Below are 13009 nucleotides of genomic sequence, written 5' to 3' on the forward strand. Positions count from 1 at the left end.
CCAGCCACCAGCTGAATAATAATGTGTTAAAAGCCTACAGTCGACACAAGCAGCTCAAAGCTTGTTACTCATGCCTATCATAATGATTTCAAACGCTCTCTGCAGGGTCATGTGTGTACGCGTGTGTGTGTGATTCTGGAAATATTCTTCATCAATCCATGCGTTAAGGGGGAACGAGGAAAAAAAAAGTGTTGGGGGGAGAGAGGATGGAGAAGTTTCTGACCGCAGGCAGGCGTCTGGCTTCCTACTTAGACACAGTGTTTAAACCATTGCTCCATAAAGAACAGAGGCTTTCAAAGTCTTCGGCTTCTCATTGGCCCTCAAATCGTCACAGCTCCCGGTGGCCAATGTTAAACCGCTATGACCGAGCAGGGGAAGTGAGATCATACACCACGGCTTGGCGTTCAAATACCCCTCGCCATGCACGTGTGGGCCTGTTAAACATGGTAGGCGGGACAGAGTCCTTCATCGAACCACAGCACTCCTCAATGCGTCCCATTACTGGATCGTCTCCAAAGGCTGCACATTATTCCACTGCACAAGAGTTGAGTTAAGGACTTTTACAAGAGAGACCTCAACATGGTAGGCTGAGTGGTTTGAAATCTAAAAATTTAGATTAAGAGGTGGCACTCTAGGCTAGTTTGAAACAGCAGATGGCGCTCTAGGCTAGTTTGAAACAGTAGATTGCGCTCTAGGCTAGTTTTAAACAGCAGATGGTGCTCTAGGCTAGTTTGAAAAAGCAGATAGTGCTCTAGGCTAGTTTGAAAAAGCAGATGGTGGTCTAGGCTAGTTTTAAACAGCAGATTGCGCTCTAGGCTAGTTTGAAACAGCAGATGGTGCTCTAGGCTAGTTTGAAACAGCAGATGGTGCTCTAGGCTAGTTTGAAACAGCAGATGGTGCTCTAGGCTAGTTTGAAACAGCAGATGGTGCTCTAGGCTAGTTTGAAAAAGCAGATGGTGCTCTAGGCTAGTTTTAAGCAGCAGATGGCGCTCTAGGCTAGTTTTAAACAGTAGATTGCGCTCTAGGCTAGTTTTAAACAGCAGATGGTGCTCTAGGCTAGTAAGCAGCAGATGGCGCTCTAGGCTAGTTTTAAACAGTAGATTGCGCTCTAGGCTAGTTTTAAACAGCAGATGGTGCTCTAGGCTAGTTTGAAAAAGCAGATAGTGCTCTAGGCTAGTTTTAAACAGCAGATGGTGCTCTAGGCTAGTTTTAAACAGCAGACGGCGCTCTAGGCTAGTTTTAAACAGCAGATGGTGCTATAGGCTAGTTTTTATTAGCAAATGGAGCTCTAGGCTAGTTTGAAAAAGCAGATAGTGCTCTAGGCTAGTTTGAAAAAGCAGATAGTGCTCTAGGCTAGTTTTAAACAGCAGATGGTGCTCTAGGCTAGTTTAAAAAAGCAGATAGTGCTCTAGGCTAGTTTGAAAAAGCAGATAGTGCTCTAGGCTAGTTTTAAACAGCAGATGGAGCTCTAGGCTAGTTTTAAACAGCAGATGGCGCTCTAGGCTAGTTTTAAACAGTAGATGGTGCTATAGGCTAGTTTTTATTAGCAAATGGAGCTCTAGGCTAGTTTGAAACAGCAGATGGCGCTCTAGGCTAGTTTAAAACAGTATATGGTGCTCTAGGCTAGTTTTTATTAGCAAATGGAGCTCTATGCTAGTTTTAAACAACAGATGGTGCTCTAGGATGGTTTTTTACAGCACATGGAGCTCTGTGTTAGTTTTAAAAAGCAGATGGCGCTCTAGGCTAGTTTTTAACAGCAGATCGCGTTATAGGCTAGTTTTAAACAGTAGATGTCGCTCTAGGCTAGTTTTAAACAGCAGATGGTGCTCTAGGCAAGTTTTTAATTGCAGATCGTGATATAGGCTAGTTTTAAACAGCAGATGGCGATCTAAGCTAGATTTAAACAGCAGATGGCGCTCTAAGCTAGTTTTAAAAAGCAGATGGCGCTCTGGGCTAGTTTTTACAAGCAGACGGCTCTCTAGGCTAGTCTTAACCAGCATATGGCACTAGAAGACTGCACTCTAGACTAGTTTTTATACAGCAGATATCGCTTTAGGCTAGTTTTAACCAGCAGATGGCACTAGAAGACTGCGCTCTAGGCTGGTTTTTAAACAGCAGATGGCACTCTAGCCTAGTTTTTAAACAGCAGATGGTACTCTATGCTAATTTTCAAACAGCAGATGGCGCTCTAGGCTAGTTTTTAAACAGCATATGGTGCTCCAGGCTAGTTTTTAAAATCTCTGTCCTGGAGGGCGGTGTCCCTGCAGGGTTTAGCTCCAACTTACCTCAACACACCTGCCTGGATGTTTCAAGTATACCTAGTAAGACCTTGATTAGCTTGTTCAGGTGTGTTTGATTAGGGTTCGAGCTAAAAATCTGCAGAACACTGGCCCTCCAGGAACAGGTTTGGTGACCCCTGCTCTAGGCTAGTTTTTAAACAGCAGGCTTGGCATTCAAATACCCCTCGCCATGCACATGTGGACCTGTTAAACATGGTAGGCGGGACAGAGCCCTTCAGCGAACCACAGCACTCGTCAATCCGTCCCATTACTGGATCGTCTCCAGAGGCTACACCTTAATCCACAGCACAAGAGTTGAGTTAAGGACTTTTTAAAAGACAGACCTCAACATGGTAGGCTGCAAGATTTATCTATATATTTTATCTAAAAATTTTGTGAATTCAGGGATTCCAAGACAAATTTCTACCACTGGTTAACAGATAATAAAGTTTTTTAAATGTGATTTTAGAAAGCCTGCACGTGGCACTTTAAAATCTCCTGTCTCTCTCAGTTACGGCAGCTTACTGCGGTTAAACACTGCTATCCAACTCCAGTGAGCTCTGATTCAGCTCTAAATGCTTGATTTTCCAATGCCGCTTCATCCTCCTGCTCGGCCTGATTCAGGATGTTTCCATGTAGATGAAAGAGCAAGTGATGATATAATCGTTTCCAGATCCACATCCTATGATCACACACAGACAAAACGGGAGAGAGAGAGGAAGAAAGACACGACAAAGTGAGCGTTAAGACAAACAGACACATGGTTCATTGACACGCTGAGCTCCTCTCTGGCAGCGTGCAGTGAGTTTATTCATTTACATCATCTGTGAAGGTGAACAAAACCTCCTTCTGCGAGGCCTTGACCTTTCTGGAAGGTTCAAATGGGATAAATAGGGTGCAAAGGTGGAGTGAAAGGTCACATTTGTGTCAGTTTGACTGATTATCATCATCTACATGAGCATGTAATATAAATGGTGTGCTATAGTTTGCTGCTCGTGTTAGAGCTAGATTCTGCGACTTTCAAAATTCATGGATATTCTCTCTTGAATCGATTCTGAGTTTAGTATTTAACAACTTAAGGGTAGTTTTTAACTGCAGATTGCGCTCTATGCCAGTTTTAAAAAGTAGATGGAACTCTAGGCTAGTTTTTAAACAGCAGATGGCGCTGTAGGCTAGTTTTTAACAGCAGACGGTGCTCTAGGCTAGTTTTTAAACTGCAGATGGCACTCTAGGCTAGTTTTTAACAGCAGATGGCACTCTAAGCTAGTTTTTAACAGCAGATGGCACTCTAGGCTAGTTTTTAACAGCATACGATGCTCTAGAATAACACCCGAGGGGTTGCGGGACAGTCAAGGGGGGTTGCCTGGTGATTTCCAAAAATCTATTTATTTTTATTAAACCATAAGAATTACCATATTCTATCCATAAATCACTGAAAAGAAAAATAGTCATTTATAGTTACTATATAGTTACTATAGTAGCTTATAGTTACTAGTTCTATTGGATAACAACCCCTGGGGTAACTATATTAAAGACACAGCAATAGCGTCAGATGCAGCAGAAAAATTTTACAACACCAGGTTAAACTTTCTGGTACATTTACAGCACTGACATACATTTAAAAAAAATTAACTAAGAATAGACTTGAGTCTATTGGTGTGTGCGCCATTGCATTAATAACCACTGTATTTATAACCACCTCAGAGGATATTGTGGGTCGCGAGTCACTAGCATTGTCATTTTGGGGGTGTAACGTGGAGACTGACACGGAGGAATCCATTTTGCAGTTTTTATTAGACACAGTTCAAACACAAACATTCAACACGCACTAAAGTGCGAACTCACATCAACAACAATCAATAAGGATCGTGGGGCTGGCGGCTGACAGACACAGAGTGATTTACCAGGCATAGATCAGTGGCAGGCGGCGTGGTTCAGAGTCCTTATGACAAGTGTGGGTCGAGGGCAGGCAGCATGGTTCAGAGTCCGTGTAACAAGCGAGGGTAAAGGGCAGGCAGAAGGCAACTCAGAGTCAGAAACAGTCCGGGGTAATGCAAAGAAGATCAGGCAGGGAATAACGCTCAGAAATGTTGGCCGTGGCTGAACAAGACTTCACAATGTGCTGGTGTTTGAGTGTGGCTTATATAGGGAGCGTGGGTCGTTAACTGGATTCAGATCAAGTGTGTGCACAATCAGTCTAGGTGGATGATGTAATGCTTAGAAGTCCGGGGATGGCGGCTTCTGCTGGCCAGCGAGGGGAATGACTGGGACCGAGTCGGTGACAGGGGGCCAAGGGCTGAAAAATTTGGGAACCCCTGCTCTAGGCTTGTTTGTAAACAGTAGATGGTGCTGTAAGCTTGTTTTTAAACAGCAGATGTGCTCTTTTTAACAGCAGATGGCACTCTAGGCAAGATTTTAAAAGCAGATGGTGATCTAGGCTAGTTTTTAAAAGCAGATGGTGCTTTAAGCAGGTCGCACACCAGAAGCGCCGCTCGGCGCCGCGACACGGCGCGTACATGACAGTTTAAGGTATCACACACCAGACGCGCACATTCGAATGATATTTAACATGAAACTAATCAGATGGCGCTCTGTGGCGCGGCTGAAAAATGAACTGCGTCCTGAGCCATCGCCGGGCGCCGCCGACAGCCGCGACTTGCGGCGCCGGTGTGTGTATCCTGATAGAAACCTATGTTTAGAATTCTAAAATACATGGCGCTGCATGGCGCTGCGCGGCGCGCCGCCAAGCGGCGCTTCTGGTGTGCGACCTGCTTTAGGCTTGTTTTTAAACAGCAGAAGGCGCTCTATGCTAGTTTTTAACAGCAGATGGTGCTCTAGGCTTGTTTTTAAACAGCAAATGGCGCTCTAGGCTAGTTTTAACAGCACACGGTGCTCTAGGCTTGTTTTTAAATAGCAGATGGCGCTCTAGGTTAGTTTTTAACAGCAGATGGCACTCTAGGCTAGTTTTTAACAGCACATGGCGCTCTAGGCTAGTTTTTAACAGCAGATGGTGATCTAGTGTAGATTTTAACAGCAAATGGTGCTCTAGGCTAGTTTTTAAACAGCAGATGTTGCGCTAGGCTAGTTTTTAACAGCAGATGGCGCTCTTGACAAGATTTTAACAGCAGATGGTGATCTAGGCTAGTTTTTAAAAGCAGATGGTGCTCTAGGCTTGTTTTTAAGCAGCAGATGGTGCTCTAGGCTAGTTTTTAACAGCAGGTGGCACTCTAGGCTAATTTTTAAACAGGAGATGTTGCGCTAGGCTTGTTTTAAACAGCAGATAGTGTTCTAGGCTTGATTTTAAGTAGCAGATAGCGCTCTAGGCTAGTTTTTAACAGCAGATGGTGCTCTAGGCTTGTTTTTAAACAGCAGATTGCGCTCTAGGCTAGTTTTTAACAGCAGATGGCACTCTAGGCTAGTTTTTTTTTTTAAGCAGATGGCGCTCTAGACCAGTTTTTAAACAGTAGATGGTGCTCTAGGCTAATTTTTAACAGCAGATGGTCCTCTAGGTTAGTTTTTAACAGCAGATGGCACTCTAGGCTAGTTTTTACCAGCATACGGTGCCCTATGATAGTTTTTTTAACAGCAGATGGCACTCTAGGCTAGTTTTAACAGCAGATGGTGCTCTAGGCTATGTTTTAGCAGCAGGCAGCACTCTAGGATAGTTGTTAAAGTATATGGCACTCATGACTAGCTTTCAACAGCAGATTGCGCTCTAAGCTAGTTTTACAAGCATATGGTGCTCTAGGTTCGTTTTTAAACAGCAGACGGCGCACTAGGCTAGTTTTAACAGCAGTTTAAAGTTAATATTTTAATTGGTGTTATGTTGGAGTCTTGGATATAGGTGATCTGAGATGGCAAACCAAGTGTGAGAAAAAAAGCAAAGATGCCATTAGGAACGCAGTGTGAGCCGTGGATTAAACCACACTCAAAAAATGACTTCTCCTGCTTGTTTAAACCACTTATTCAAAATGAGCTGAATCAACTCAATTCTTAAAGGTTTTTCAGGGGACAAATTAATTATTTTATGTTCAATCTACTTAAACTTAACTTATACGAATTGGGACAACATAAAGGAATTGTGTGGAACCCAGCAATTTTTACAATGCATTTTAAAAATTGTAATCTATAAAAACTTGTACTTTGCAATATAAGTGTACTTTAACAACCCCTTATATATAAAACTGCTACAAAAATAATAAATATGAATAAAAAAAAATCTCTGCAGATTATAATGATACAAATAAACATTAAATAATACAAATAAAAATAATCTAAAAAATAAAGTCTATTGAATGACATGGCTATGCTAAGTTAAGGCATAGCCCTAAGAGCTAGCTGACTTTGTGAAAACCATTCAGGTGCACTAATGTGAAATGAGGGTTTCTATCGTTCTCATACATGATTTTGTTTGATCTGATCTGGGATTCCTTGAGCTAAATGCTGAATTGATAGAGAGGTCTGTTAACACACAGCTGGGTGTCCAGAGGCTGTTGGCACAACCTGATGGTCCACAACGCCTTATTGTGTTAAAACAGCGTTAGAGTCAAATCAGACAGAAAGAGCAGATCCTGGGAATCGGAGAGCACAAGTTCACCTTTCTGCGAATAACATCTTTTGAGTATTTAGAGACGAACATGTGAGGGTGGTGTGTGATTTTAAATGATTTGTCGTTCACACGCTCTTTATTAATAATCATGTGTGTCATGATTAAATGAATGACGTGTTTCTCACAAAATATTCAAATATATTTCAAATATATCAACCTTTGAAAGGGCATTACCAAACACAATTATTGTGTAGTCTTCCCAGAAAGTGATGTCAGCTTAAAGACGCCTCTCATATGGAGAATTAAGTCACATGCATTGCTCAGGTGTGAGTTTTCCCAAGATTTCAACAAAGTGTAAAAATCTTGATGCTTCTGTGGGTCTCGTCTATCAAATCTGAGCTTCATTTTGTATTTTCTATTAGATTTAGGTCAGGTGATTGGCTGGGCCATTCTACAGCTTGATTTTCTTTCTCTAAAATCATTTGAGAGTTTCATTGGCTGTGTTTTGGAGCATTGTCTTGCTGAAAGTCCACCCTGGTTTCATCTTCATCCTCCTGCTTATGTAGATGTTGATTTTAATGTACAACACGTTGATATCTAACGTTGGTGTCAAAAAACATCAAAAGTCACTTGCTTGCAATCAGGGCTTAATTTGTGCCGGAACATGTCAGATCCAAATCTGTCACCTCTTAAATCTGATTCGGCACTTCATTTTACTGATCCCCCTCCTCACATGCCCCGCATGATTTTTCACAACTCCCACCCCGCTCTTCATTTTGTCCAACACCCCACCCTCACCCCCCCTCACTTTCGTCCTCGACACTCGTCATTTCCAGGACCTTGCGATTTACAAATTAAGCACTACCTGTAATCGATTTTTGAGGTTTTTTTTTTTTTTTGGTGACAATGCTGGACGTCTATTTGATGTCATGTTGATGTCAAGATAGTTTAAATGCATTTTAGGGATACAAAATCAGTACATTTTAAATTTGGAATTGAAGCTTGTTAGTTTAATAAAACTTTTCTTATGTTATAATACTTTTTTGCATGTATTTTGGTGGTCAAAAGGGTATACATTTTGTGGATGTCAATTAGATATCAAATGTTTTACATTAAATTGATTTAAACTTCTGGCGAGTTTATTGATGTCATGGTTGAGGTCAATTTGATGTCCATTTTGATATCAAGGTGTCTACCCAGCAAGGATTTTTTGTTTTTAAAAGATGTCTAATGGACGTCTAAGAGCGTACTCACACTATGTACAGTTGCCTTGAACCGGGCCAAAGCATGCTTTTCCCCCCACAATGGCCCGCACTCACATTACATTCGGGCCTGGGCACGCTTACGTCATCTATGATGCGCTGTTCAGTGGAGAAGTGCTTTCGGTCAGCACAGTGGAGATTTCTTTAGTTTTATTGTGTTATTTGTTTGAGATGCGCTGACATGCAGTCAAATATTTCGACAAACAGATCAGCCACTTTTGACGCTCATAAACAATCATACAATCCTTGTGCTGCAGGAATTAGGAAGTTTGCTGAAAGTGCAGCTGTTGTGCAGTGAGGGGTTTGCGTTTTTTATAAACTACGACAGTTTGTGTTCATTGAACAGTAAGAATGATTAATAAACACAAATGAAACAGTCCCTTAAAAGTCATGTCTCGCTTTTAGTTTCGGGCTTAGGCGTGTTTTGCCCTCTCACACAGGCGTACCCCGCCAAAGCCCAAGTGAACCGCGCTCTGGCACACCTCCTCCAACCGGGCCAGGGCTGGCCAACTGAACTATGCCTGAGCCCGATTCAGACCACTCACATTTCTCAAACGATCCGGGAAACGGGCCTGGGCACGGTCTGGATAGCATATTGTGAGTACGACCTAAACATAGTCCTCTTGGCTAAAGCAAGGCTAAATTTGGGCTGTCAGTAAAAATCTGATAGATGCCTAAAAATAGGCCAAAACTAGAATAGCCATTAAATAAACAGAATTGAATGACTACATTTATTAAGTCTGTCTAATCTGTCTACTAGTCAAGTTTTGGGCTATTCTTATAGATGTCTATTATATTTTCACTGAGAGCCCAAGTTTAGCCTTATTTTAGCTAAGCTGTCTTCGTTTAGATGTCTGTTAAGCCTGGTTTGTACTTCTGCGTCAAGTGACCGGCGTTACCCACAGCGCATGCAACGCGTGTAGCTGTGCATTTATACTTCTGCGCGCTGTCTCTGTTGGTCTGCATTAACACTTCCGAAACGCTAGTTGGCAGTGAGGTGGAAATGTTCCTCTGTGTCAAGTTTCTTCACTGCTGTTTTGCTTTTCCTGAACACTTCCGGGATGTACAAGTGGCTCAAACTCGCTCATTTTGAGGCAGGAACCGGCGGACGTGCAACAACTTTAACTAAAAGGTAAACACAAAACAAAACTTTCCATCCGGAGCACCTTCACGGGACTCCACACTTGTAAACAATCGCTCCATCAGGCTCGCACCATTCACGCAGCTCTCGGTCCCGCCCAGACTTGTCAGCGCTACCAAGCCGACCAATCACAGAGCTTGCGCTACGCGTCGTTGCGATGTGTAGACATGTGTACATTTTTTGAGAGGTGCACGTCAGCGACGCAAACGGCCACGACAAAGGGCTATGCATCAGCGCCGTAGCATACGCCGGCGTTTGACGCAGAAGTATAAATCAGTCTTTAGACGTCTGTCAAACAAAAAAAATTTTGATGGTTATTAGGTTGCCTTTGGTCAATGGGGCATTTTTCAATTATTTTCTTTTTAAGAAATCAGTAAAGGGTGAGTAAATGATAACAATTAATAGACTATTGCTGTAATTAAACTGCTAAAAAATCAGTTTTTGATCTCAAGAATGAAATGCTCACTTACTCCCTGGGCCGTTTGTATCTAAGTTGACATTTAGCCGCAATATGTTGGTGTTTCATAACATCTTATTTTATTAGGTGGATCGTCAGCCCAATGCTCAACCCCCAATCTGGAGGACCAGGACATACACACATACACTATAGACAATTTAGCTTACCCAATTCACCTATAGTGCATGTCTTTAGACTTGTGGGGTAAACCGGAAGGTAAACCCACACCAACACAGATAGAACATGTAACCTCCACACAGGAATGCCAACTGGCCCAGTTGGGACTCAAACCAGCGACCCTCTTGCTGTGAGGCGACAGTGCCACCCACTGCGCCACCTTGCTGCCCACAAGAATGAAATAACATTTTAAAATAGACGCAAAGCAGTTATTTTAAATTAAAATAATGTTTCACGATTTTTAATCCAAGTTTTAATAGAAGACTCATTGGTCAAACTTTATTTTGATGGTCTGTTTGTTGAATTTAAGTTTCATTAAATCTACATGCCAACTTATTCTAATTAGATTATAAGTAGACCGTTAGGGTTGGGGTTTGTGTAGACATTTACTTGCAAGGTTTCTTTTAGTCGGTTAAATGTCTGTTGAAGGATCATATTAACAGATATTAAACGGACACTCTACTAATGCTCAAATGGACCATTAAAATAAAGTGTTCATCTTTTAAACACATAAATAAATGAAAATCTTAAGACTTTTACTCTGATTGTACTCTGTTGCCCTTGGTAAGAATGTTGCGCGGCTTTAGCTATATGTGACTCACTTGTTCTTTGGATAGTGTTGTGTTCATCTTGTGCTGAAATCTAAGACAAAACCTCATGCCTCTTTCGTTAAAGATTAAGGGATCTGAGAATGTAAATATTTCCAGCCGATGAGCCAAGCTGCGTGAAACTGGCTGATATCAAAGCCCAGCAATGCCTTTAACTGTCCTTATGATAGAAAAGTACAAGTAAACACTCAAACACACGCAGACTGGATCAGACACATTAAGCATCAAAACCTCATTTTTCTGCAGGATTCTGGAAAGTTGCTATTGGTGTTGCATGGCGCCCCCTACTGACAGCTTGGTTTGTTTTACAAATTATATTTGAGTAAAAACATCCTCACAGTTTTCACAGTCAAATCTGGACATAAACAAAACAGACTGACATGTTGTCTTAATACACCAACACAAAGCTCAAGCAGAGTGATTTAAAGTGGTTTGTAAGAGGTTTATTTTTATCTAAATTATATCTCTGTATAATTTACCTACAAATATTTTTTATATTCATGATAGTCATAAAACCATTCAGCCTAAAAAGAATGTAGCATCATATTGTATTAAAGTAATTTTACATATTTATTTCATTTAAATCAATGCATGTTTGTGTGGAGTTTTTACAGATGGATGGATGAATGGACCAATAAATTGATGAATGGACAGAACAGGGTGGCTGAAATGAAAGAAAAATGAATGGTAAGATGGATGAACCAACAAAACAATGGAAGATGGAATGATGGATGGATGTATGGGATGTCTGATGGATGGATAAAACATGTACATGAATTCATGGATGGATGGATGAATGAAAAGATGGATGGATAAATAAATGAATCGATGGAATGACAGAAAAATTGATTAATGAATGGATAAATGAATGGATGGATGGATAAACAGAAGGAAGGAAGAATGGATGGATGGATGGACAGACAGACAGACAGACAGACAGACAGACAATTAGATGGATGGATGGAATGATAAAATAATGGAAAGATGAACGGATGGACAGACAGACGATTGGATGGATGGATGGATGGATGGATGGAATGCTAAAATTATGAATCTTTGGAATCACAGAACGATGAAACTACAAAGCAATGGATGGCTGGAATGACTGAAAATGGATGGATGAATGGATAAATAAATGAATAAATTAATAAACTGATGAATGGAGGGATGGATGGAATGACAGATAAATGCAATGATGGATGGATGGATGGATGGATGGATGGATGGATGGATGGATGGATGGATGGATGGAAGGATGGATGGATGGATGGTTGGATGAATGGATGGATGGAAAGATGGAATGAAGGATGGATGGAATGACAGATAAATGGATGGGCCGATAGAATGACGGACGGATGGATGAATGGATGGATGGATGAATGGATGGATGGATGGATGGATGGATAGATGGATGGATGGAACAATAAAATTATGGATGTTTGGAATTACAGAATGATGAAACAACAGACCAACGGATAGATAGAATGACAGAAAAATAGATTGATCAATAAAATATAGAATAAACAGAACAGGGGGGTTGGAATGAAAGGAAAATGAATGATAGGATGGATGAATCAAAAAACAATGGAAAGTGGAAGGATGGGTAGATGGATGGATGGATGGACGGATGGATGGATGGATGGATGGATGGATGGATGGATGGATGGATGGATGGATGGATGGATGGATGAAATGACGGATGGATAAATAAACAAATCAATGGATGGAATGACAGAAAAAAATAATGATGAATGGATAAATAAATGCATAAATAGATGGATAGATGAGAGGAAGGAAAGATGGATGGATGGACCGACAGACGATTAGATGGATGGAATGATAAAATTATGAATGTTAAGTGGTGATAAGATTATTGGAATCACAGAATGATAAAAGAACATAGCAAAGATGACTGGAATGACCGAAAAATGGATGGATGGAATGATAGATAGATAGATAGATAGATAGATAGATAGATAGATAGATAGATAGATAGATAGATAGATAGATAGATAGATAGATAGATAGATAGATAGATAGATAGATAGATAGATAGATAGATAGATAGATAGATAGATAGACGGACGGACGGACGGACGGACGGACGGACGGACGGATGGATAAATGGATGGATGGATGGATGGATGGATGGATGGATGGATGGATGGATGGATGGATGGATGGATGGATGGATGGATGGATGGAACGATAAAATTATGGATGTTTGAAATCACAGACTGATGAAACAACAGAACAACAGATGCTAAAATTACAGAAAAAATGGATTGATAAATGGATAAATAAATGGATGAATGAATCAATGGATAAATAAATGAAATAAACAATGAATGGTTGAACTAAACAATAGATCCAAATGACAATTAAGTGGATGGAGGAATAAAATGGCAAAATGGAATGGAGGAATGAAATGGCGGATAGATGGAAGAACAAATAGATGTAATGACAGATGGATGGATGGATGGATGGATGGATGGATGGATGGATGGATGGATGGATGGATGGATAGATGGATGGA

This window comes from Danio rerio, chromosome 13 (genome assembly GCF_049306965.1).
Source record: "Danio rerio strain Tuebingen ecotype United States chromosome 13, GRCz12tu, whole genome shotgun sequence".
NCBI lineage: Eukaryota > Metazoa > Chordata > Actinopteri > Cypriniformes > Danionidae > Danio > Danio rerio.